Here is a 21,677-nt window from a genome sequence, read left to right as displayed (position 1 = left end):
CATCTGCTTTGATCTACCTAATTGCATATCAGTAAGGATGGGTCTAGTTCACTAAAGACTGACAATGCTGCATTCGTATGGAACCAAACTGTTCTAGAAAAGTTCTTGAAACCAGTCAAGCAGGTTTTTGAGAACTTTTAATCTGGCAAAATGACAAAATGAAAGTTATTTGAAATAAGTGATGCAATGCTAATGAGGTTTGGGCATGCATTTCAATGTGCTTGGCCTTCATCATCTCTAATCATAGTGAACCTGCCAAATTGGCAAGGATCTTGAATGAATTCTTCACTAAGCCCAACTATTTTGTTGCTGCCCTATATTGTCTCTATAGGAAGAGTGCACAACAAAAATCTTGTGGCTTCCTGTTATCATAACACCCTATAACTTCCTTAGATGTAGGGCCATTTGATATTCACCAATAAATACTTACACAGGATTTAGATGATGCCTTTAAAGATGTGTCCCTCATGCTTACATGTAAAGGAGCACTGACATTAAACTTTTGGACTGAATTTTTTTATATTAATCTGGTTGTTCCAAATGGCAGCTTTTATGACCACACCATGCCACTGAAAGCAGCATGTGCTTTGAGCGATTCTTAATGTGTGCTAAAACTTGCTTCACTAAATAAATTTTCTTATGACTCTTCTCAAACATCTAAATTAAAATTAATTTAATTCTAGTGTTATATAAGTCACAACCACGATACGATTATGAGGCATGCCATAGTTGCGGACTCCGGCTTAACTTTAATCGCCTGAGGTGTTTAACATGCACCCACTCCCCGGTGTGCACCAAGACAGAAAGGAAAGACCAATGTTGTGCTGCATAGTGGTCCTAACATGCTCAGTTTTCAATGACCTAATAATGGCATGGCTTACTCATGAACAACTGCAGCATGCATCATTTGTTTGTGACCTACCATGCAATGTTGTCACCAGATTATGGGGCCACACTGCCTTTGGCACATGTTTAAATGTTGGCGTTAAGGATATATTTGTTGCGCATAGAAGGAATTCGACGTTTTGTAGTGTAGTTAACTGAATGACAGCTACACACGCATAAGAAAAAAATTGTGCCAGGACTACTTAAACTCTGCAGTGTTTGAGTTTGACCAATTCTTGCGATTTTGCACATTTCGGATGACTGAAGGTCATTCATTACAGTTATACCAGCTTTTGTACTTTTTAGACATGCTGTTTGCCCCGGTTTTATACAGTGATCATAGATAGCCACACCACACGATGTCGGTAGAATTCAGAATTTTAGTAAAATGGGGTTGCTCCATGTTGAGGTGCACCAGCATGTCATAGTAAATAGAAGCCAGAAGCAGCAGCATTTTAAGGTATTGTGCCGCACCATGTAAAGTCAAATTATTGTGCCCCCCCCCCCACTCTCGCTGGCAAAACCTGCTGGTGAAGCATTGCGAGCAAGCTTTCGAGGTACGCTGCGCTCTTTCCAAAACAGCGTCCGAGGCAGCCATCTATTTTGCCTACAGGACGAAAAGTCCCTGGCCAGGAGTGCATCGAACATACGGAAATAGCTGTCAATTGTGCTGCTGAACTTCTAGAGATTTATAGTTTTGACCTCAGGTTGCAGAACACAGCAATGCTATAGCAAGCAGTGTGGTGAAAGCTGTTTCCCGGCTCTACCACGGCATAGCCAGCACTGCATGCATATACTATACACAAGCATGAGGTTTTAGCAGCAATACTTAACAGTAAATTGTATTTGTACAACTTCACTCTGTCTTTAACACTGCCAGGCTTTAAAATACATGACAAGAGGTCACTGTCTTTCATTTGATGTGTTTATACAAAAAAAGTGTGTGCATGGAAGGGGTTAAGGCTCCTTTGTCAAGCCAAAATGCTTCCTGGCATGATAAAGTGAAGCCTTGTGCATTTCAGTCTGCAGTTGCTCACTGCATTTTCGAAAGTGCAATCAGCACAAAGAGCACAGGAAAACACACAAGCAATGGTTCAGCAATTTATTTGAAACAAATGCAACTTTGTTTTATAAAAAGACCAGATTCCAAAAAGCAACCACATGCTATGCAGACAATACAGCCAACTTATATTAATTGTACAGATGTTAACATGCCCTGCCTTTATATGTGGAAATGTTTCAAGTCTCAAAGTGTGCCCCTACTTTGTAGCTTGCGCGTCCTTGGAACAATGATTCAAACAAATGCTAAATTTAGCACCATTGCCACACTGATAGAAGAAAACTACATATTAAATCTTGGAGAACAGAAAAAGGTGTATAGTAAACTTCCAATAATCTGACTCCGGTTAATTTAATTTTTTCAGTTAATTCGAACCTGGCCAACGCCCATGCATTTCTATGGGATTAAACATTCATCATTTCGATCCTAAAACTGGCATTCGCCGAATAATGCGAACTTGACCAGACCCCAATAATGACCCCTTTTAGTGGCAGCGCATGTCTCAGTAGAGCTTAGGGGACAGTGAATGCATTAAACAAATGTCATCTCTCTGAAATGCCTATTTTTGACCCACCCGAGAAAGATTTTCAAGCAGTAACGGTAGCTGACAATGTCCGGTTGTGGTACTTGCCTGATTCTAACGAACACTTTTTGTTTTCGAAGGACATTGAGAATAAATTGCCTAGCTGTGCAATCGATTGCGAAACTAAAACCGTGGTTGTAGCATTCATATGCTTTACCACATATCATGGATGTATTACAGCGAAGCTGCCTTTAGAAAATCGGCTGCCATTCTAAAAAATGAGGTACGCGTAGGTTTCTACTTTGGTGTGGAGTTAAGTCATTTCTACTTTAGTTTTATACTGTGGACAAATAGAAATTTGATGCACATTCGTTTCAGAGGCGTGTTACTCAAGCACATATTGCCAAATGAATCAACGGTGCTTCAGCAGGTTCTTGCATCTTAATTCGACCCGTCAGTCTCGTGAGGGTAGAATTAATGGAAGTTGATTGTATAAATTGTGTGATGAAGCACCAAGAAAGTTACCTTGCTCAGGTAGTGAAAAAGCATGGAAAAAGTGCTTCACACAACATCCACTGATGTTCTGTTGCAGATGCAAAAGCTGCCTCCTTTATCTGGAACAGAATAAATTCCTTTCGAAGGCAAAATAAAAAACAGAAAGAGAAGTCATCAACGCATTACACATCCATCTTATTCAGTCTTTACAGTGTTGCTACATCACCATTTGCTTAGCCTCCTATGCCAAAAAAAAATTGTCAAAAATAAAATGACCTGATTCCCATGTTTTTCACCATCCAAGCAGTGTTTACTGCCAATTATTACTGCTTTCTGTAACCTCACCTGTAAATACTGTATTTTAACCTGTATGTTAACACTGAGCTATACGATAAGCTTAGTGAAAGTTAAAAAAGAATACTGGATGTTCATTTCTGTTTTTTTAGATATAAGAAGGGGTGCTTAAAAGCGAGCCACATTTGCAAAATGCTTGAATAAACAGCAACTACCCCGGTCATGCGCTAATTGTGGCCATGCTGTCCCTGCAAACTTCTTAATCTCATCCGCCCACCTAACTTTCTTCCGCCCCTGCTACGCTTCCCCTCTCTTGCAATCCAGTCCATAACCCTTAATGACCATCGGTTATCTTCCCTCCTCATTACGTGCCCTGCCCATGCCCATTTTTCGTGATTTCAAGTAAGATATCATTAACTCGCATTTGTTCCCTCACCCCAATCTGCTCTCATCTTATCCCCTAACGTTACACCCATCATTCTTCTTTCCATAGCTCGATGTGTCGTCCTCAGTTTAAGTAGAACCCTTTTTGTAAGCCTCCAGGTTTCTGCCCCATAGGTGAGTACTGGTAAGACACACCAGTTATACACTTTTCTCTTCAGGGATAATGGCAACCTGCTGTTCATGATCTGAGAATGCCTGCCAAACGCACCCCAGCCCATTCTTATCCTTCTGATTATTTCGGTCTCATGATCCGGACTCGCGGTCACTGCCTGCCCTAAGTAGATGTATTCCCTTACCACTTCCAGTGCCTCGCTACCTATTGTAAACTGCTGTTCTCTTCCGAGACTGTTAAAAATTACTCGTTTTCTGCAGATTAATTTTCAGACCTACCATTCTGCTTTGCCTCTCCAGGTCAGTGAGCATGCATTGCAATTGGTCCCCTGAGTTACTAAGCAAGGCAATATCATCAGCGAATCGCAAGTAACTAAGGTATTCTCCATTAACTCTTATCCCCAATTCTTCCCAATCCAGGTCTCTAAATACCTCCTGTAAACATGCTGTGAATAGCATAGGAGAGATTGTATCTCCCTGCCTGACGCCTTTCTTTATTGGGATTTTGTTGCTTTCTTTATGGAGGACTACGGTGGCTGTAGAGCCGCTGTAGATATCTTTTAGTATTTTTACATATGGCTCGTCTACACCCCAATTCCATAATGCCTGCATGACTGCTGAGGTTTTGACTGAATCAAACACTTTCTTGTAATCAATGAAAGCTATGTATAAGGGGTGGCATTAAAATTAGATCTTTCGTCTCCTGCGATAGCTTACTGGTATCCTGTCTTACGAAGTTACAACCGACTTCTACTGCACACTCCTTAATGATGCCCATAAGATTTTCGTTCATTGCTTCAACACTAAGGTTCTCTTCCCGAGTTAAAGCCCTATACCTCTTCTGTAGCTTGATCCGAAATTCCTCTATTTTCCCTCTTACCGCTAACTCATTGATCGGCTTCTTATGTACCAGTTTTTTCCATTTCCTCCTCAAGTCTAGGCTAATTCGAGATCTTACCATCCTATGGTCACTGCAGTGCACCTCGCTGAGCACGTACACATCTTGTATGATGCCAGGGTTAGCACAGGGTATGAGGTCTATTTCATTTTTAGTCTCGCCATTAGGGCTCCTTCACGTCCACTTTCAGTCATCCCGCTTGCGGAAGAAGGTATTCATTGTCCACAAATTATTCCATTCTGCAAACTCTACTAATAACTCTCCCCTACTATTCCTAGAACCTTTGCCATATTCCCCCACTGACTTTTCTCCAGCCTGCTTCTTGCCTACCCTGGCATTGAAGTCGCCCATCAGTATAGTGTATTTCGTTTTGACTTCACCTATCGCCAATTCCATGTCTTCATAGAAGCTTTCGACTTCCTGGTTATCATGACTAGATGCAGGGGCGTAGACCTGTATGACCTTCAATTTGTACCTCTTATTAAGTTTCACAGCAAGACCTGCCACCCGCTCGTTAATGCTATACAATTCCTGTATGTTACCAGCTATATCCTTATTAAACAGGAATCCGACTCCTAGTCCTCGTCTCTCCGCTAAGCCCTGGTGGCACAGCATGTACCCGCTTTTTAGCACTGTATATGCTTCATTTGTCCTCCCAACCTCACTGAGCTCTATTATATCCCATTTAATGCCCGCTAATTCCTCCAATAGCACTGTTAGACTCTCCTCACTAGAAAACGTTCTAGCAGTAAACATTGCCAGGTTCAGATTCCAATGGCGGCCTGTCCAGATCCAGAGACCCTTAGCACGCTCTGCTGCATCACAGGTCTGACCGCTGCAATGGTCAGTTGCTTTGTAGCTGCTGGGGACTATTGTTCTATTCATATAGAAGGTTGTGGCCAAGTACTGCACAAAGATGGGCAATCCTGCTCTGGTGAGGGAGTGCATTACCGGTTCTGGTCACCGGGGTCAGGCCACCAGGCCTGTTTATACAGCTGTATCAACATGTGGATTTTTTTTATCCACCAGTGGAAAATTGCATGGCACCAGGATTTGAACCACAGTCCTTTTGCACGTGAGGCAGATGCTCTACCTCTACGCTATCGCATCAGGGCGCATGTAGTAAGTAATTATACAGAAAGCGTTTTATTTACTGTAATTGGAGGTTTGGAGTAGATTAGTTCGACCACTCAAGGAGTGGGAATGGTTCAACTGTCAGAACTCCAACAAAAGGACTGGAATCACATAAACCACAACTCTGAAGGAATGAAGTGGTAATAGAATGGAGCGCCCCCACTCTGCAATTCTGCACCATGCCAATATATCCTGTTCTTGGGCAATGCCAGTGCAGCTCTAGAACCACAAAGACCGCACTACCAGGGCGAAACACATCGAAGGCCCGTCAGCTGCTGCATGAGCACGTGCTGCCAACGAGCAATCCTGCACAACACACACAAACATGCAGTGCACAGACTGGTACCCTACGTAGGGGCTAGGACTCGCGAAAACTATAGTGTTCTCCACAAATGTGACGAGTACCAGGCCGCCGAACTCCTTGCCCTGTGCACGTTGCTGTCTATCTTCATGAGCCTAGATCCTGATGCAACCACTCGTGCCACGCTGCTATTTTCAAAGGCCACCACTAGGTGAAGCGCCAGGGACCGCCCAGGCCAGGGGACATCGGCTTGGTCCGATACACAAACGACAGTAAACTTCGAATTGACAGGACTACGAATTGGATTAGTAAATTCTTAACTAACCGGTACCAATTTGTAACTACTAATTAACTTTCTTCTCTGCGATCGCTAGTAAGATCTGGTGTGCCACAAAGCTCTGTATTGGGACCAATTTTATTCCACCACAAACATGGCTCCACACAATAGTTTTGTTTGAAAACATATGTGAGTGCATATGCTTGTATTGGACAGCGAGAATAATTAAGAGTCAGTAAGCAATGTCAAATACATGCAATCTGGCTTACAAAACAAAAGGAACTGGTCACTATTTAGTAATAGTTTTCCGTTAAACAACTTCACCCTTGAAAAGTTCCTCATTCTACAAAGGTTTATATAGTGAAATATAGAAATATTTGGATGCATTTGAGTTATCACCTGGCCCAAGGAACTTCTAGTGGCAGCCTGTCTCGATCTCGCAATTCCTGGCACTGCCCAATATACAGCATGCCTGACTGCTGCAGTGGTCAAGTGCTCTGCAGCTGTAGGAAACCGAGGGATAAGAGTTGATTGCACAATTTATGGCATTTCCAAATTTTTAACTTAGTACCATCTCTATACTATGTCGACACTATGCCACTAGACCATTGCTCTGCTGCAGTCATCATAATATTAATTACTCATCGTATACACAAGCTATACAACTGTTTAGGCAAAATTTTAAGCTGCGCGAGGAAGACAGGACGTGAACTGAAACATAGACACACACAAAGCACAGGCTTCCAACTGGTTTTATTTTGTGAAAGCAAAGAATATATAAGGTACTTCAATATAGCAAAACAAGGAGCAATTGCAAATAATTTGTGCACGAGGTATTGACAAAAAATATCAAGGCCATGTCTGCATTAAGAGTGCAGGAGAGTCTTAATGTGCCCATCTAAGACTTTAATTCTTTCCTTGAGAATCTCCTCTTGCAGTGCAGGAGCTGCGACAGCAAAAGCTGCCTGCCTTATGAGGAACAGAATAAATTCCTTTCGAAGGCAAACTGAAGAACAGAAAGAGAAGTCATCAAGGCATTCCACATCGCTAAAAGGTGTGACAACTAAGTTAGCTCACCCTCTTGATCTCTATCAAGGAAAGAAATAGAATTCTTAGATGGGCACATTGGGACTCTACTGCGCTCTTATGCACAGGTGGCCTTGCTATTTTTTGTCACTGCCTCGTGCACAATTTCTTTGCGAATGTTCTTTGTTTTGCCATTTTGAAGAACCTTATAAACTCTCTGCCTTCACCAAACAAAGCCAGTCGGAAGTCTACACTTTGTGCATGCATCTATGTTTTTGTTCATGTCCTGTCTTCCTCGCAGAGTTTAAAATTTTGCTGAAGCTACGAACAGACTATCCCAAAACATGCCTTACTTCAGTGTACAGCTGGGCTTGTTGGTAAAGCTACACAATGCAGCTCAAGTGTGTTTCTGCTCTTCCGTGTTCTCATAATGTGGCTCAGCCTTGAGTGCATGTGTAGTTTCAATACTGGCTACTATATTTTAACGACTAATATAATTTCAATCTTCAACTTCCAGCCAGACAGAGTACCTCATACTACATTCTGAACATTGCTGCAGTGTAGCAGGATTTCTGTCTAATGCATTGGCCTCTACCACCAAATGCCTGAGAAATTAAAGATTATGTAGATTCCAAGCACAGTGGGGATTCATGTTACAGGAGGCATACTGCAGGTAAATGGCTACATAGTGTTGGTTCGGGTTCTTCCAAACATTTCAGTGTTGACCAATGTGTTTGTGTATGGTGAGTGATTGCATATATATTATGACACAAGCTTTGTGAGGAGAGTACGAATGCAAAGGCATGGTTTCTTTGCCTCTTTCCTAACACTTTGTGGCGGCTGCAGTTTTGACAAGTGGAAAACTTGGCTTATGCAGTATGCGCAAATGGGTTTGAGACTTTTAAGACCAATTTCCTTGAGGCAAAGTTTAGCATGGAGCCAGTTTTGTCACAAGGAAGTTATTCCTACTCACACATGCTTGTTTTTCTTTTTTTTCATTTAGTTTCAGGTCCACCTAAATTATTGCCGTCACATATAATATGGTAGCATCAATCTTTGTATTAATCATTCGAGTATTGAAATCTAAAAGTTTGCAGCAGTGTAAAAGGACAGGAGGACAAGAGGAGAGAGGAGAAGAGAGGTTGCAGTGTAACAGAAATAGGCAAGCACTAATTGAGCGACAAGACCACTGGACACAGGAAAAGCAGATTTAGCTGAAACACAGCAGCCTGTAAGGAAGATACGGAACATAATTCTTTGTGAAGCTTAGTCTGCATCACAGTTTTATATACCATCGGAGATCATGAACATGCCAGAGGCAAAGCATACTGTTACGGGGATGTTGGGAGTATAGAAAGACTGTATTTACAATATATATTGTCACGTGGTAGTGACGGTTGAGAAGGCAGCAAAACTATGATTGACGAAACAAGCGTTTTATTGGGCGAACTTGTGCCCTCAAAAGAGGCTACACTCAAAGAAGGATGGTAGCAGCGAACACGATCGGCGGTCGTCGAAAATCTGATGAGCGGGTCAAGCGCGTCGGCTTTTATACATCTGTCGTCGAATGTTCCGGAGCATTCACTGGGACCTGCGTGCCTTCCACAATGTTCCACATTATTCGCGTCGCGCACACATGCAATCAGATAACACAAGTTGCGGTGAAAGACAGTGGACGGAACCATCGATAACATTCCAGAAACTTCTTTTACATGCAGGCGCGTCCTGTGCTGTGGGATAACATTTGTTAGGCGGCGAGAAGTGGTCGCCCAATAAAGATAAAGAAGTACACGTGTCAATATACAAGATGAGGCAGAGTAGTTAAGATGGCTGACCACCAACAGCATGCAGCAGGGAGCGTGCTGCGGTCTTCTTCCTCTCTTTTTTTCATCCTTCCGTAACAGGACCCCCAGGTGGTGAAGCGCCGTCTCGGCTCACGGTAGGCAAAGAATCGTGAACGAAGTATGGCTTCAGCCGCAAAACATGCACGACGTCAACAGGCGTCAGACTTGAGGATGCATCAAACTGAAGTGGCGAAATCTCATAATTTATGTCGTTAACTTGACTTAGGACTTCATAAGGCCCTGTGTAGTGAGACAGAAGCTTCTGGGAGAGGCCAACCCGACGACATGGTGACCAAAGGAGCATCCAAGCACCTGGTGCGAACTTAACATCGCGATGGCATCAGTCATAACTCTTTTGGTATATGCTGCAGTGCTAATAAACGAGATCGGGTGACTTGACATGCCCTGTGAGCGCGATCGATGACTTCATGAGCATGGTCAGTTGCAACACGTGGCACAGAAGGGATTATGATGTCAAAAAGCAAAGTGGGGTTGCAACCATACAAAAGATAAAAGGGTGAATATCCTGCAGTGTCACGTCGGGACAAGTTATACACAAACGGCACGTAGGCCAGCGTGGTGTCCCAGTCACGGTGATCGTTGGAGACCTACATCGACAGCATCTCTGTGATTGTTCGGTTGAGACATTCCATAAGACCGTTTGTTTGTGGGTGGTAGGCGGTGGACAGCTTATGCTCAGTGGCACAAGAGCGGACGAGGTCGTCGACAACTAGAGACAAGAATGAGCAGCTGCGGTCTGTAATAACTGTCGAGGTGCACCATGGTGGACAATGACGTCGTGGAGGAGAATATCGACGACGTCTGTTGCACAACTAGTCGGCAACGCCTTTGGTATCGCATAGCGTGTCATGTAATCAGTAGCGATGGCAATCGACTTGTTAGCTCTAGTCTTCGTCGGAAAAGTGCCAGGTAAGTCAAGGCCTAAGCGAGAGAACGGTTCACAGGGAACTTCAACTGGATGGAGTCATCCGACAGGTGGTAGGGGAGGTTTCTTCCGGCACTGACACAATTCGCAAGTTGCGACATAACAGTGCACAAAGCAGTAGAGACCTGGCCAGAAGAACCGGCGTTGTACATGATCATATGTATGCAAAACTACAAGGTGTCCCACCGTCCGTGCATCGTGAAGTTGTTCAAAAGCAACAGATTGCAGATGACGAGGACGGCCAAGGAGCAACTCAGGGCCATCAGCATTCATATTGCGGTGGTAGAGGATGCCGTTGCGCGGCAAGAACATGCGGCATGTGCCGTCAGTGCTGTCAGAGTGATTGCACTCCGGCAATGATGGACTGTGAGGACTCGTCGCGTTGTTGTTCGGTGCGCATGTCAGTCATGTCAGTGAAAGCCATCACGCAGGTCACCAGATCATGCACAGAAGGATCAAGTGGATCCACGGGGTGACGAGAGGCAGTTAGTGTCCTTGTGGAGGCATCCAGTCTTGTAATTGCCAATAAATGAAAATTCATGGAGCCACGAAGCCCAGCCACCAAGCCGTCCTGTCAGGTCCCGGAGGGAAGACAGCCGGCAGAGTGCGTGGTGGTCTGTAACGACCGAAAATGTACGGCCGTACAAATATGGCCGGAACTTGACGACAGCCCAAACTAAAGCGAAGCACTCCCACTCGGTGATGGGGTAATTTCTCTCGGCAGGTGACAGCAGGCGGCTGGCGTAAGCTACCACGCACTCCGTACCATTCTGTTGTTAATCGAGAACAACGCCGATGCCATGGCCGCTTGCGCCAGTGTGGACTTTGGTCGGTGCAGATGGATCAAAGTGGGCAAGTATGGGAAGGGTGGTCAGAAACCTGATGAGAGCGGCAAACGCATGAGCCTGCTTTGGGCCCCATGAGAATGGCGTGTTCTTTTTGATCTGTCAAAGGCCGAGCAATGTTGGCAAGGTTTTTGATGAAACGATAAAAGAACACAGGCCGAAGAAGCAGAATGTGGCACAGGGAAACTGCGTATGGCACAAACTTTTTCCGAATCTGGTTGGACACCGGATGCGTCAATGAGGTGCCCCAACACGGTAATCTGATGGCGCCCAAATTGACACTTCGTGGAGTTGGAGGCCAGCTTTTCAGAAGACCGCAATAATGGCAGTGAGTCGGGTAAGGCAGCTGCCCAACATGGGAGAAAAAACAGCTTCGTCAAGGTAACAAAGACAGGTGGTCCATTTGTAGCATCGCAGAAGAGAGTCCATCACAAGTTAAAATGTCGCACGAGCATTGCATAGGCAAAAGGGCATGACTTTGAAATGATATAAGCCATCCGGTGTGATGAAGGCTGTCTTCTCCAACCATTTCATCAACTGAAATCTGCCAGTAGCTGGATCAAAGATCGATGGATGATAAGTATTTAGCTCTGTGCAAGCGGTCCAAGGCGTCATCGATGCATGGTAGTGGGTAGACGTCTTTTCGCGTGATCTCATTTAAGTGGCAATAATCGACGAAAATGTGCCAGGCACCATCTTTCTTTTTTCACACGGACGGCAGGCGTAGGGCTGGCTGATGGCTCGATGACCCCTTTGCGGAGCGTTTTGCCCGCCTCTGATTGGATGGCTCGACGTTCAGCATGCGATGCAGGATACGGACGCTGACAAATAGGATTTGTGTCTCCAGTGTTTATATGATAGTGAACAACAGATGTTCATCCTAAAGGCCTGTTGCCGAAATCAAAGATTCCACTGTACGATTCAAGCAGGAGACGTATGTCCCTGGCCTGTGCAGAGGTGAGGTTAAGTGCAGTCATTTTCGCAAAGTCGTCCGTTAAGGAACTAGAGCTGGGCGCTACGATTGGCACTAATAAACCACTCTCAGAATTCAGACTCTCAATATCAAATTCAGAACCACTAGAAACGCTGTCCAAGAACATGCTGGCCGGAATCACTTGAGGGCACAGGCTGAAATTCAGAAGAGGTAAAACAATGTCATTATTAGTAACCGTGACCAGTTCAAAGCACATCGATGATGGGGCGAATCACATATTCACCATCAGGAACCTGTGGCTGGGCGGTCAAAGTGACGTAAGTAACTGCTTCGGGTGACAGATGCACATCACAAAGCGAGCACAAGTGTGGTGGGGCGGTGCTCGGAGCACCGGCGAGTTGAGGCAGTTCTAACTGAAGAACGCCGGCCGTGCAGTCGAGGAGAGCAGAATGAGTGGATAAAAAGTCAAATCCTAGGATAACGTTGTGAGGAAAGATGTTGCTCACAGTAAAGAGAACAGAAGTAGGGCGGCCAGCTATACTTGCAGTACACATTCCAAGAACGAGCATTCCACCGTCAGCCATATGAAGCACTCGGGCAGCTGCTGGGTGAGGACCTTCTTTAAACGACTACGCAGGCTAGCACTCATCACAGGTATGTGGCCTCCACTGTCGATGAGTGCTTGGACAGCTATGCTGTCTATTTTAATGCCAATTACACTTCTCCTTGTGTGCATAGACAGGGGATTTGCTGCAGCATTAGGCAATGCAGCACCACCTCTGAGGGCTGCATTTCTTAGTTTTACGAACAGATGCGGCAAAACGCCACAGGGGACGAAAGGCGACGTGGCTGTGGCGAACGCGAAGATGGGCGACGTATTTGCGGGTGAACGAGACTGGTGTCCGTGCGGCGATGGTGAGCGACTGTACCACATGTTCCTAGAAGAGTTGGCGCTGTTAGATTCGGCGGTGGGCATAACATTGCGGGCATTTTCATCAAAACGGCTCAGGTTGGTTGGCATGCGAAGTGTTAAGGGCCACGAGTTGTGAAAGTATTGGCGACATGACCAATGTGCCAGCAGGTGAAACATATCGGCTGGTCGTCCGCAGTTCTCTACTCAGTCGGGTTGCGATAACACGGAGAGAAGCGTCGGGGTGGAACAAAAATAGTAGAAGGGCGTTTGTTAGCTCTGGGATTGGCAACAGCACAGACAGAACGTAAGCCAATGTTTTCAAGTTCCTGGTGAATGATGGCTTGTAAGAAGGGGACTGAAAATGTTGTAGCATCAGGGATAGGCGAACAGAAATGCAGGCGCCATCGCATACAGTTCACGTCAACGATTCGCACCACATCCTCCGATGGCGACGCAGGCTGCTGTGTGGGTTGATCTTCACACGTTGGCGTTGCAGCAGTAGTGGGAAGTCTGGCGAATGGTTGCAAGACGCATCGGCTTTTGGCGTGCTGGAATTGTCGGCACTCTTTAATGATAACATCAACTGTAGAGCAGCTTTTGCACATGAGCAGATTAAAGGCGTCGTCAGCAACCCTTAAGCACATGCCCGACCTTCTCAGCTTCTGTCATGTCGCGATCGGGTTTGCTTTACGACAAAGTGCCAGCATGTCTTGGATGTACAAGAGATAAGACTCCGTGGGGGATTGGGCACAGGAGGCCTGTTCCTGTTTTGCGTCAATTTTACGGCCGGCTGGTTTGCCAAACAACTCTGTCAACTTCTCTTTGCATTGGTCCCAGCTGGTTAGCTCCTCTTCGTGGTTTTCATACCACACATTCTTTATTCTTTATTTATTCTTTATTCATCAATTACCCCGCAGCGCCCGAAGGCGTTGCAGCAGGGGGGTTACAACATGGAATAAAATACATCTTCGTTCACACAATGCACTTGCTTTTCAGTCAGCCTATTCCACTGCTTAATTGTTCGAACAAAAAATGAGTTGGCATACATGTTCGTCTTGGCAGGGTACTCGAGGATTTTGCAACTATGATCAGTTCGTTTTGAAATGTAATGAGGTTTGTGTAAGTAAATTTCCCTATTAATTCCTGTTTTATTGTAGTAAATTGAATATAGAAATTTTAATCTCAGTTTATTGCGGCGGGCAGAAAGCGATTCCCATCCTAGCTCAGCCTTCATTGCAGTGCAGCTCTCCTTTCTTCCGTACCGCCCCAAGACGAACCTGGCAGCACGGTTTTGTATTTTTTCCAGAGCGGCAATGAAGGTTACCTCGTGGGGGTCCCACACAACACAGCCATATTCTAAGAGTGGTCGAACACAAGTTGTATATGCCATACGTTTTAAATTCGCATGTGAACATCGCAGGTTTCTCTGAATGAAATTCAAAGCTTTACCAGCTTTGGCTATGATACTTTCTACCTGTGGTTTCCACGAACATTCAGACGACAGTAGCACACCTAAATACTTATACGTACTGCCTTGCTTCAATAGTACGTTGTTCAGATGATACTGTGACTGAATTGGTTTCTTCTTTTTAGTAAATGAGAGATGTACACACTTTGTTATGTTCAAAGTCATTTTCCATTTAGTACACCAATCATGAATGATTGTTAGGTCGTTCTGAAGTTCAATTGTATCATTGTGATGGGAAATTTTTTTGTACACTACACAGTCATCCGCAAACAACCGTATAGAAGATGAAATTCCGGCAGAGATATCATTAATGTACACCAAAAATAATAACGGACCCAGAACGGAGCCCTGTGGGACTCCTGACGTAACATTTGCATATTTGGAGCATTTTCCATTCAGTATTACACATTGCCTTCTTTGTGAAAGGTAACATTCAATCCATTTAAAAACAGTTGCATCAATGTGTAGGGTATTAAGTTTAAACAATAAGAGTGAATGTGATACCGTGTCAAAGGCTTTCCGAAAATCCAGGAACACACCGTCTACCTGTCCTCCTGCATCTACGCTGGATATTATGTCATGATAAAACTCAACTAGTTGTGTTGTGCAAGATAGTCCCCTACGAAATCCATGCTGCTCGTTAATTAGTACCTTATGCTTATTTAGATGATTTAGTATTTGTTTGTATAATATATGTTCAAGTATTTTACACGGGATAGACGTAAGTGATATTGGCCTGTAGTTACCAACGTCTTTCTTGGAACCACCTTTATGTATCGGAACAACGTGTGCAATTTTCCAGTCATGGGGTAAAATACCTGTCGATAAAGATTTTTCAAAAATTAAATAAAGGTACATAGAAATCGGCCCCGCGCAACGTTTGAGTACACGTGGAGAAATACCATCCGGACCACTAGATTTACTCTTATCAATATCTTTCAATAGTTTTTCAATTCCATTAATACTAAGCTCAACAGGAAGCATAGGCGAAATATTAGTTGTAGGTTGATGAATATGACAGGTGTGGTTGGGTAAGAATACCGAATGAAAGAAGTTGTTTAGGCAGGCAGCTTTATCTTCGTCTTCCATAATTATCCTACCGTTATAATTTAACTCCTGTATTCCGAAGGAATCTGATCCACACTGTTTTAAGTGCTTCCAAAACATTTTAGGGTTTGATTTCATTTTGTTGCTCAGCTCGTTGAAGTAGTCATCTTTAGCTTTTCCTATTTTTAGATTATATTCGCGGGTAATCGTATGTAGTTTTGTAAAATGAGCAGCTGATTTGCTTTTCTTGAATGCGTTAAATGCCCTCATCCTTTTCTTGATAAGCTTTAGTATATGTGTTGTCACCCATGGCTGTTTGCGCTTTTTAAGCCGTGAAGAATCAACATTGGGGATATGTACACTTACCAGCTCGAGTAACATATCTTTAAAATTGTCCCACATATCGTGCACATTACGCTCCTCAGATAAGCACTCGAAAACAGAAAAGAAATTACGAAGTTTCTCAGAAATTGCATCGTAGTCACCCTTCTCATAAAAGTAGACCCTCCTAGTCGTGGATAACTTCGCACGGTTCTTTTCTTTATGGATAACGGCAACAACAGCCAGATGGTCGCTAATTCCCGGAATGACATTCACATTTCTTATGAAATCCGGCGAGTTACAAAACAGCAAGTCTAACACAGCGCCATTGCGAGTAGGATCGGTGACGTACTGCGTCAGACCAAACGTGTCTACAATATTTTTCATCGCAAAGTTCAGGCGCCCGCCAGAACTTATACACGTATCATTGCACCAAGATAACCCAGGCAGATTAAAATCCCCCCCAAGAAGTATCGTCTGAGCTGACGCCTCTGTGAGAATGTCATATAATGTTTGCACTGTGCTGATATCTGAGTTGGGCGAGCGATAAACCACACCAACAATGAACGTGAAATTATCTGATAGGACTATCTTGCACCATACAGACTCCAGTGCATTGCACTTATAATCAATTGCTGAAGACTGTAGTGATGAATGAACAAGCAAAAAGACGCCCCCACCTGCAGTGGGCCTATCTTTGCGATAGACGACGTAGTTTTCTGGAAACACCTCACTATCAGCAATTGAAGGCTTTAACCAAGATTCGGTGCCAAGGACAATGTCAGCGTCAACACTTTCTATCAACCCAGAAAGTTCGGCTGTTTTATTAACGACGCTTCGGCAGTTCACGACGACAGCAACGAGTCGTCGACATCGGTAGTTCTGCTTTTTTCTGGTCTGTCACTGCCTACGCAATGGAACGACCTCTTCTTTGTCTTCATCCCACCTGAAAGCCCTGCCGTTGATAATCAGTTTGTCAAAATTCAGTTTTACTTTATTGTTCTTATCCTCTCTTTTTGCCTTAGCGTATTCCCATAACTTCTTCCTAATACTTCTTGTTTCAGTTGAGTAATCTTCGCCGACGCTGTACTGCGATTCCTTAAATTTTTTAGCATTAAGAAGCACTGCCTGGCGGTCTTTGTACAAGGAAAATTTGACAATAATCGGTCTTTTTCTATTTTCTTTATAGCGTCCTAAGCGGTGTGCCCTTTCCAGAGACCCGAGCTCAATTCCAAGGCTCATTTTACAAATGTTCTTTACCATAGCTTCGGATTCATCCCATGATTCTGAGGGTTTATCTTCAACCCCATAGAAAACAAGATTTTTCCGGCGACTTCTGTTCTCTAGGTCGTTTGTTTTCTTCTGCAAATCTTTTACCTGTTGCATGAGATGCCGTATTATAGCTGCCTGTTCTGTAGCAATCACACTGATGTCCTTTATCTGGTTCTGAGTTTGGCTGAGATTATTTTTCACTTCCATCAGCATGTTCTCATTCCTTTCGAACCTGGCTTCGATGCCGTTTAACTTTGAAATTAAAGTTTCCTGCCCACTGCGCAAACATTGCAGCAGTTCCATCTCCGGTGCGTTAGTAGGCCCCGGATTTAGTTCAACGTCCCCCGCGAGTATTAACAACAAAATCAAGTAGAGCACTCTGTTGGAAAATAAACGGAATCCCTTCAGACGCAATCTGTGCATGCTGCATCCGCGATTTTTGTTACAAACACTTGGCGTGCCGTGTTTGCCGTGCCTCTTAGGTAGAACAACAGGTTAACTAGCACACGCGTGGGGTCCCATCTGTTGATTCCACTCCCACGTTCGTACATAGCCACCCACTTTTCAACATCGGTGCCATTGGTCCCACAGAAAGTTCCAGGATCCTTGGGTTGCGCAACCACAACCTTGGCTATGCCCGATGACAAGGTACAGCAAGATGCTACTTTACCCCCAGATGTCACCTCTTATGACATTTCAAGGCAGCGAGACTGAGACTGCACTGTATTCAGCAGCACTGACAACCATGATGTAGAGGATTGACTTTCCCCCTATGTACAACACATCAGCAGAATAAGAACAAGGAAATGCACCAAACAGGTGCATGGCACTAAACTGGACTCGCTACCTGCTGTATGCAAGAGAGAATGAGGAAGAATGAGCTTCCCATTACTCCTGAGCACCTACCTACAACTGCTTTTATGGGCACAGCATTGAAGCTGCAATTGAGGTAATGCCTAACACCACATGAAATACAAAGCGCACTACGTCAACACAGAGAAACCAAAACAATTGCACACACTTCTCACCGAAATAGACACAACACCTGCTTTATTGCATCTGAGCTGAAACGGGTGAATCCCAAACTCTGTGTCACATAACATCTGAAAAAATTAGCTGCTACAAGAGAACCAATGAGATTAATCTGGCGCGCTATGCATGCGCATCTTTAGCCTAATGGGTAAAGAATTGGGCTGCTGCACTAAGGACCCAGATTAACAACCCACCATCAGGCACATTACTATTATTGAGCCTATCTGACTGGATGTATGAAGAAGCCAGGAGACAGCTCATGATAATGCTTTGCATAAGAGACAACGAAGCTGAACCCACGTTTTCTGCCTTGTGCTTGCAATGCTCTACCAAGTGAGCTTCAACGGCAGTTGTCCCAATGTCAAATTTCTTGGATAGCTGCACATATGTACTAAGCATAGCCGTGGGAGTGCTAGGCAGCAGTACTCACAGTTATGATGGCAGACGTGTAGTATCCTTTAAAACACCAACATATCAAAGCACATGATCTTAGAAGCTGACAACTCGCTAATAAACACTCGTTTTCTACCATGAGGCCCCAAGGCACCTGAAATCAAAACATTTGTATCTTATGAGCGAGAAAAATCAGTAGAATCATGCAGCTCAATTTTTTGTTTATAACAAGCATGTGATGGCAACAGACAATGAAGCAACAGTGACTACATAGAAAAATGGGTTAGAGCTGATGACAATCATTGGCAGCTCACACTATAATGCTTTCTCTACAATTTATTGTCTCAAGACATCTGGCAGCAAATCCTCTGGATTCTTCTTCTACTACTTGCAACTGAAATTTTAAATGTGTGTAACACTTCATGGCAACTTAGAACACTTAAATGGTTAAGCATCTCCATATCTTAAATTTGTGGACTAGCTTTGTCTCCTTTCTAGAACAATAACTCTCTGGTGTCATACATCACTCAAACCAACTAATTCTCACTCAAACCACTACTTATTAAATCTACCTTTAGATGAGCAGTACCTGCATTAGACGCAGCTGCATACCCTTTTAGCAAATGGATATACATACCACGCTCAGACTGAGCAAACCAAACAAACCAACAGCAACCAGTGCTTGTGTCCATTTGTCTTCAACAAGGCAGAGACAGGCCAGGTCTCGATAAACACAACAAATATAAGGTGCAGGCAGAGGAAATAAGCAGAAGCTGTAAAGACAGCAGCAAAGTGAAACAAATTAGACAAGCTTGCATACAGTCAGCGATCTGGGCCGAGGACAATGCACAACGTTACTGCCACAATTAGAAGCAAATGCTCCTCATGTAACAAGAAAAAACACGTTTTAGCCGTAAACAGCACGACTACGCGGAGTTGGTTGATATTCTATAAACAGCACATACAACAATTAAAGCAGACACATTACTTGTGTCATCTGTCTCCTTGCTGTTTCTACAATATCGGTCACGGTTGCAAAGCTACGCACATGATCTATGAACGAAAGCAACGGACGTGCATATAAAGCTTGGTGAGCCGATTCATACTAATATATATATGTTTAATTTTGAAAGTTCCCGAAAAGTGATAGTAGCAGCAGCAGTAAAGTGGTTTCGTTTACCAGCTCGCTCACAACGTACGCATTGTATGATTTAACTCCACGGCTCGCAAAGGAGCTACTAAGAAGCTTTAAGTGAAGGAAATACGCTTTCGTTATCTCACTGCAACGAATGATAAGCCTCTGACGCCCATACCGCGGTCAGCAGTGAGAAAGGTAATTAAATGCAGCAATGCGCTGCATGGGTAAATAAGAAGGGCATAGCGTAGTCATCCTATAGAGATGGAGAAAAATAGACTTAAGAACGCGATAAACATCATAGGACGACATCCACGCTAGTTGAGTGCATGCATTTCTGGCGCGTGGAAGATGTCGCTGTTTTTTTTTTTTTCATTTTTTTACATCGGTGCAACGCGTAGGAACTGCAGTGTTGAAGGCACGAACGAATAAATTATACTGCGATCACTGCGGGACCTGCGACAACCGTTTCGTGTTCCTTCGAATTTCGAGATCACATCGACCACAGCTCGAATGCGCAACCGGTTTTTTACGTGTCACCAAGAGAACGGGTAATCGCACAACACTTACCGTTGCTCCAAGTACGTCGCGGTAGCACCAGCAGCTGGGCAACAAATGTCATCAAACCCTGACCCACCGCTGTGTCCGCAACTTGAAGCTTCTAAGCATTCGCTAAAAACTAAAAGCGGACCACATCCATACGTACGCGCGCGAACGAGACGCAAGCCATGCCGTCTGAGTTCGAGAGTAGTTATTTCATAAAAGCAAAAACAAACAATAATGTGACGTCAAATCCGGTAAAGTCAACTTGTCCTCCTTTCTCACCTTCTCTCAGCAAACGCATGCGCAGCGACCACGGAGCCCTCGGGGGCGATGTTCAGGTCTATAAGTCTCGGTCCTAAATGAGGGGAAATGACGTCTTTTGTTTACTTCGCCTTCTGTGGTTCCGGTAACCGTGTTCGCATGGGTAGCGTGGGTAGTACAGGCGTATTATTTCAATGTTCTTGCGTGTTTTAGGCGACCTTTTTCAACAACTTTGCTGACATTGCTTTCAACAGCGAGGAGAGCCTGTGGAGCAGCCCTATCAACCGGACAGGGCCGTAAAATCTGTTTGAAGTTCGCAGCACATCGTGGTTTGGTTTGTGAATGTTAGAAGGTGTTCGTGTTTCTCAGCGGCGTAATCGACGACAGATTTGGCGTCGAGTGGTGTACACTTTGTTCAGGCTTGTTGTGCGCCGTTCTACGGATGTGTACTGTTAATGAGTGGTGTTGTTTGTGCTTCGGGAAATGGCGCCACGCCGGCGGAATTTGCTTTCTTGTAAAAACATCCGTACCGTCTTTGGCGAGTGCTTTCGGAAACTGCTCGCCTTTTGTGCGTGTGTGTGTGCGCGTGTGCGCGCACGCGCGCGCTTCTGATATGCGTCGAATGCGTAGGAACGTCCGTACAGTCTTTCGTGAGTGCTTTCGGAAACTGCTCGCATTCTGTCTGTGTGCGCGCGCGTGACATTCGTCGTTATTGCGATTTGCAAAGGTGTTTTTCATTTGGTGACTGCGTCCGCGAACGCCAGGATGTGATACACGTTCGTCATTTAAAGGCCCTGCTTCAGTGTAGGGTCACTTACATTTTGGTTGCTTGGAGGTCAGCTTTCAACACATGGCAAGGCATTGCAGTGCGCTTAACCATCATTGGCACACGAACTGCTTTGTCATTTCTCCTTTAAATTCAAATTCAGTTTTGTGTAGTATGTAGGCAGATAATGGTCACCAAGTTGCGACGCTCATCTCGTTTTTTGCCACTGCTGTGCACATATGAGGATTTTTTACTAGGTCAAGCTCTCTTAGCAAGTTGTGAAACACTTAGTGCAAATAATTTTTCACAGCAGTAACTGTGATCATGACCACAATTGATCACATGACATTTTTAGGGATTGTTATTGTTATTACCATATTTTTTTATTTACTTGTGACAAAGTGCGATAAATTTTGACTGCTATTTTGGCTATATGTTCACCAACCTATCACACTGTTTTGTGGTTGTGCTTTTTATTTTTATATGTGGGCATGCATGGCCAGTCTCAT

General features: G+C 44.2%; 1 long non-coding RNA gene across 2 annotated transcripts; it reads right to left on the bottom strand.

Annotated features, from left to right (window-relative positions):
* Positions 1-2,723: 2,723 nt before the first annotated feature.
* On the bottom strand, positions 2,724-20,391 carry LOC142567665 (uncharacterized). 2 transcript variants are annotated; one of them, XR_012825205.1, is made up of 4 exons: positions 20,169-20,391; positions 19,101-19,236; positions 18,501-18,617; positions 2,724-3,082 (listed from the first exon to the last, which is right to left on the bottom strand). It is a non-coding gene; the product is annotated as an uncharacterized LOC142567665 (long non-coding RNA). The 2 variants fall into 2 exon arrangements; XR_012825204.1 differs by lacking the exon at positions 2,724-3,082 and adding an exon at positions 5,780-6,925 and having other exon boundaries at positions 20,169-20,390.
* Between the last annotated feature and the right edge of the window lie 1,286 nt (positions 20,392-21,677).

This window comes from Dermacentor variabilis, unplaced genomic scaffold (assembly GCF_050947875.1).
Source record: "Dermacentor variabilis isolate Ectoservices unplaced genomic scaffold, ASM5094787v1 scaffold_14, whole genome shotgun sequence".
NCBI lineage: Eukaryota > Metazoa > Arthropoda > Arachnida > Ixodida > Ixodidae > Dermacentor > Dermacentor variabilis.
The sequence above is the reverse complement of the archived record's forward strand: the minus strand, read 5'-3'. Positions and strand labels throughout refer to the sequence as shown.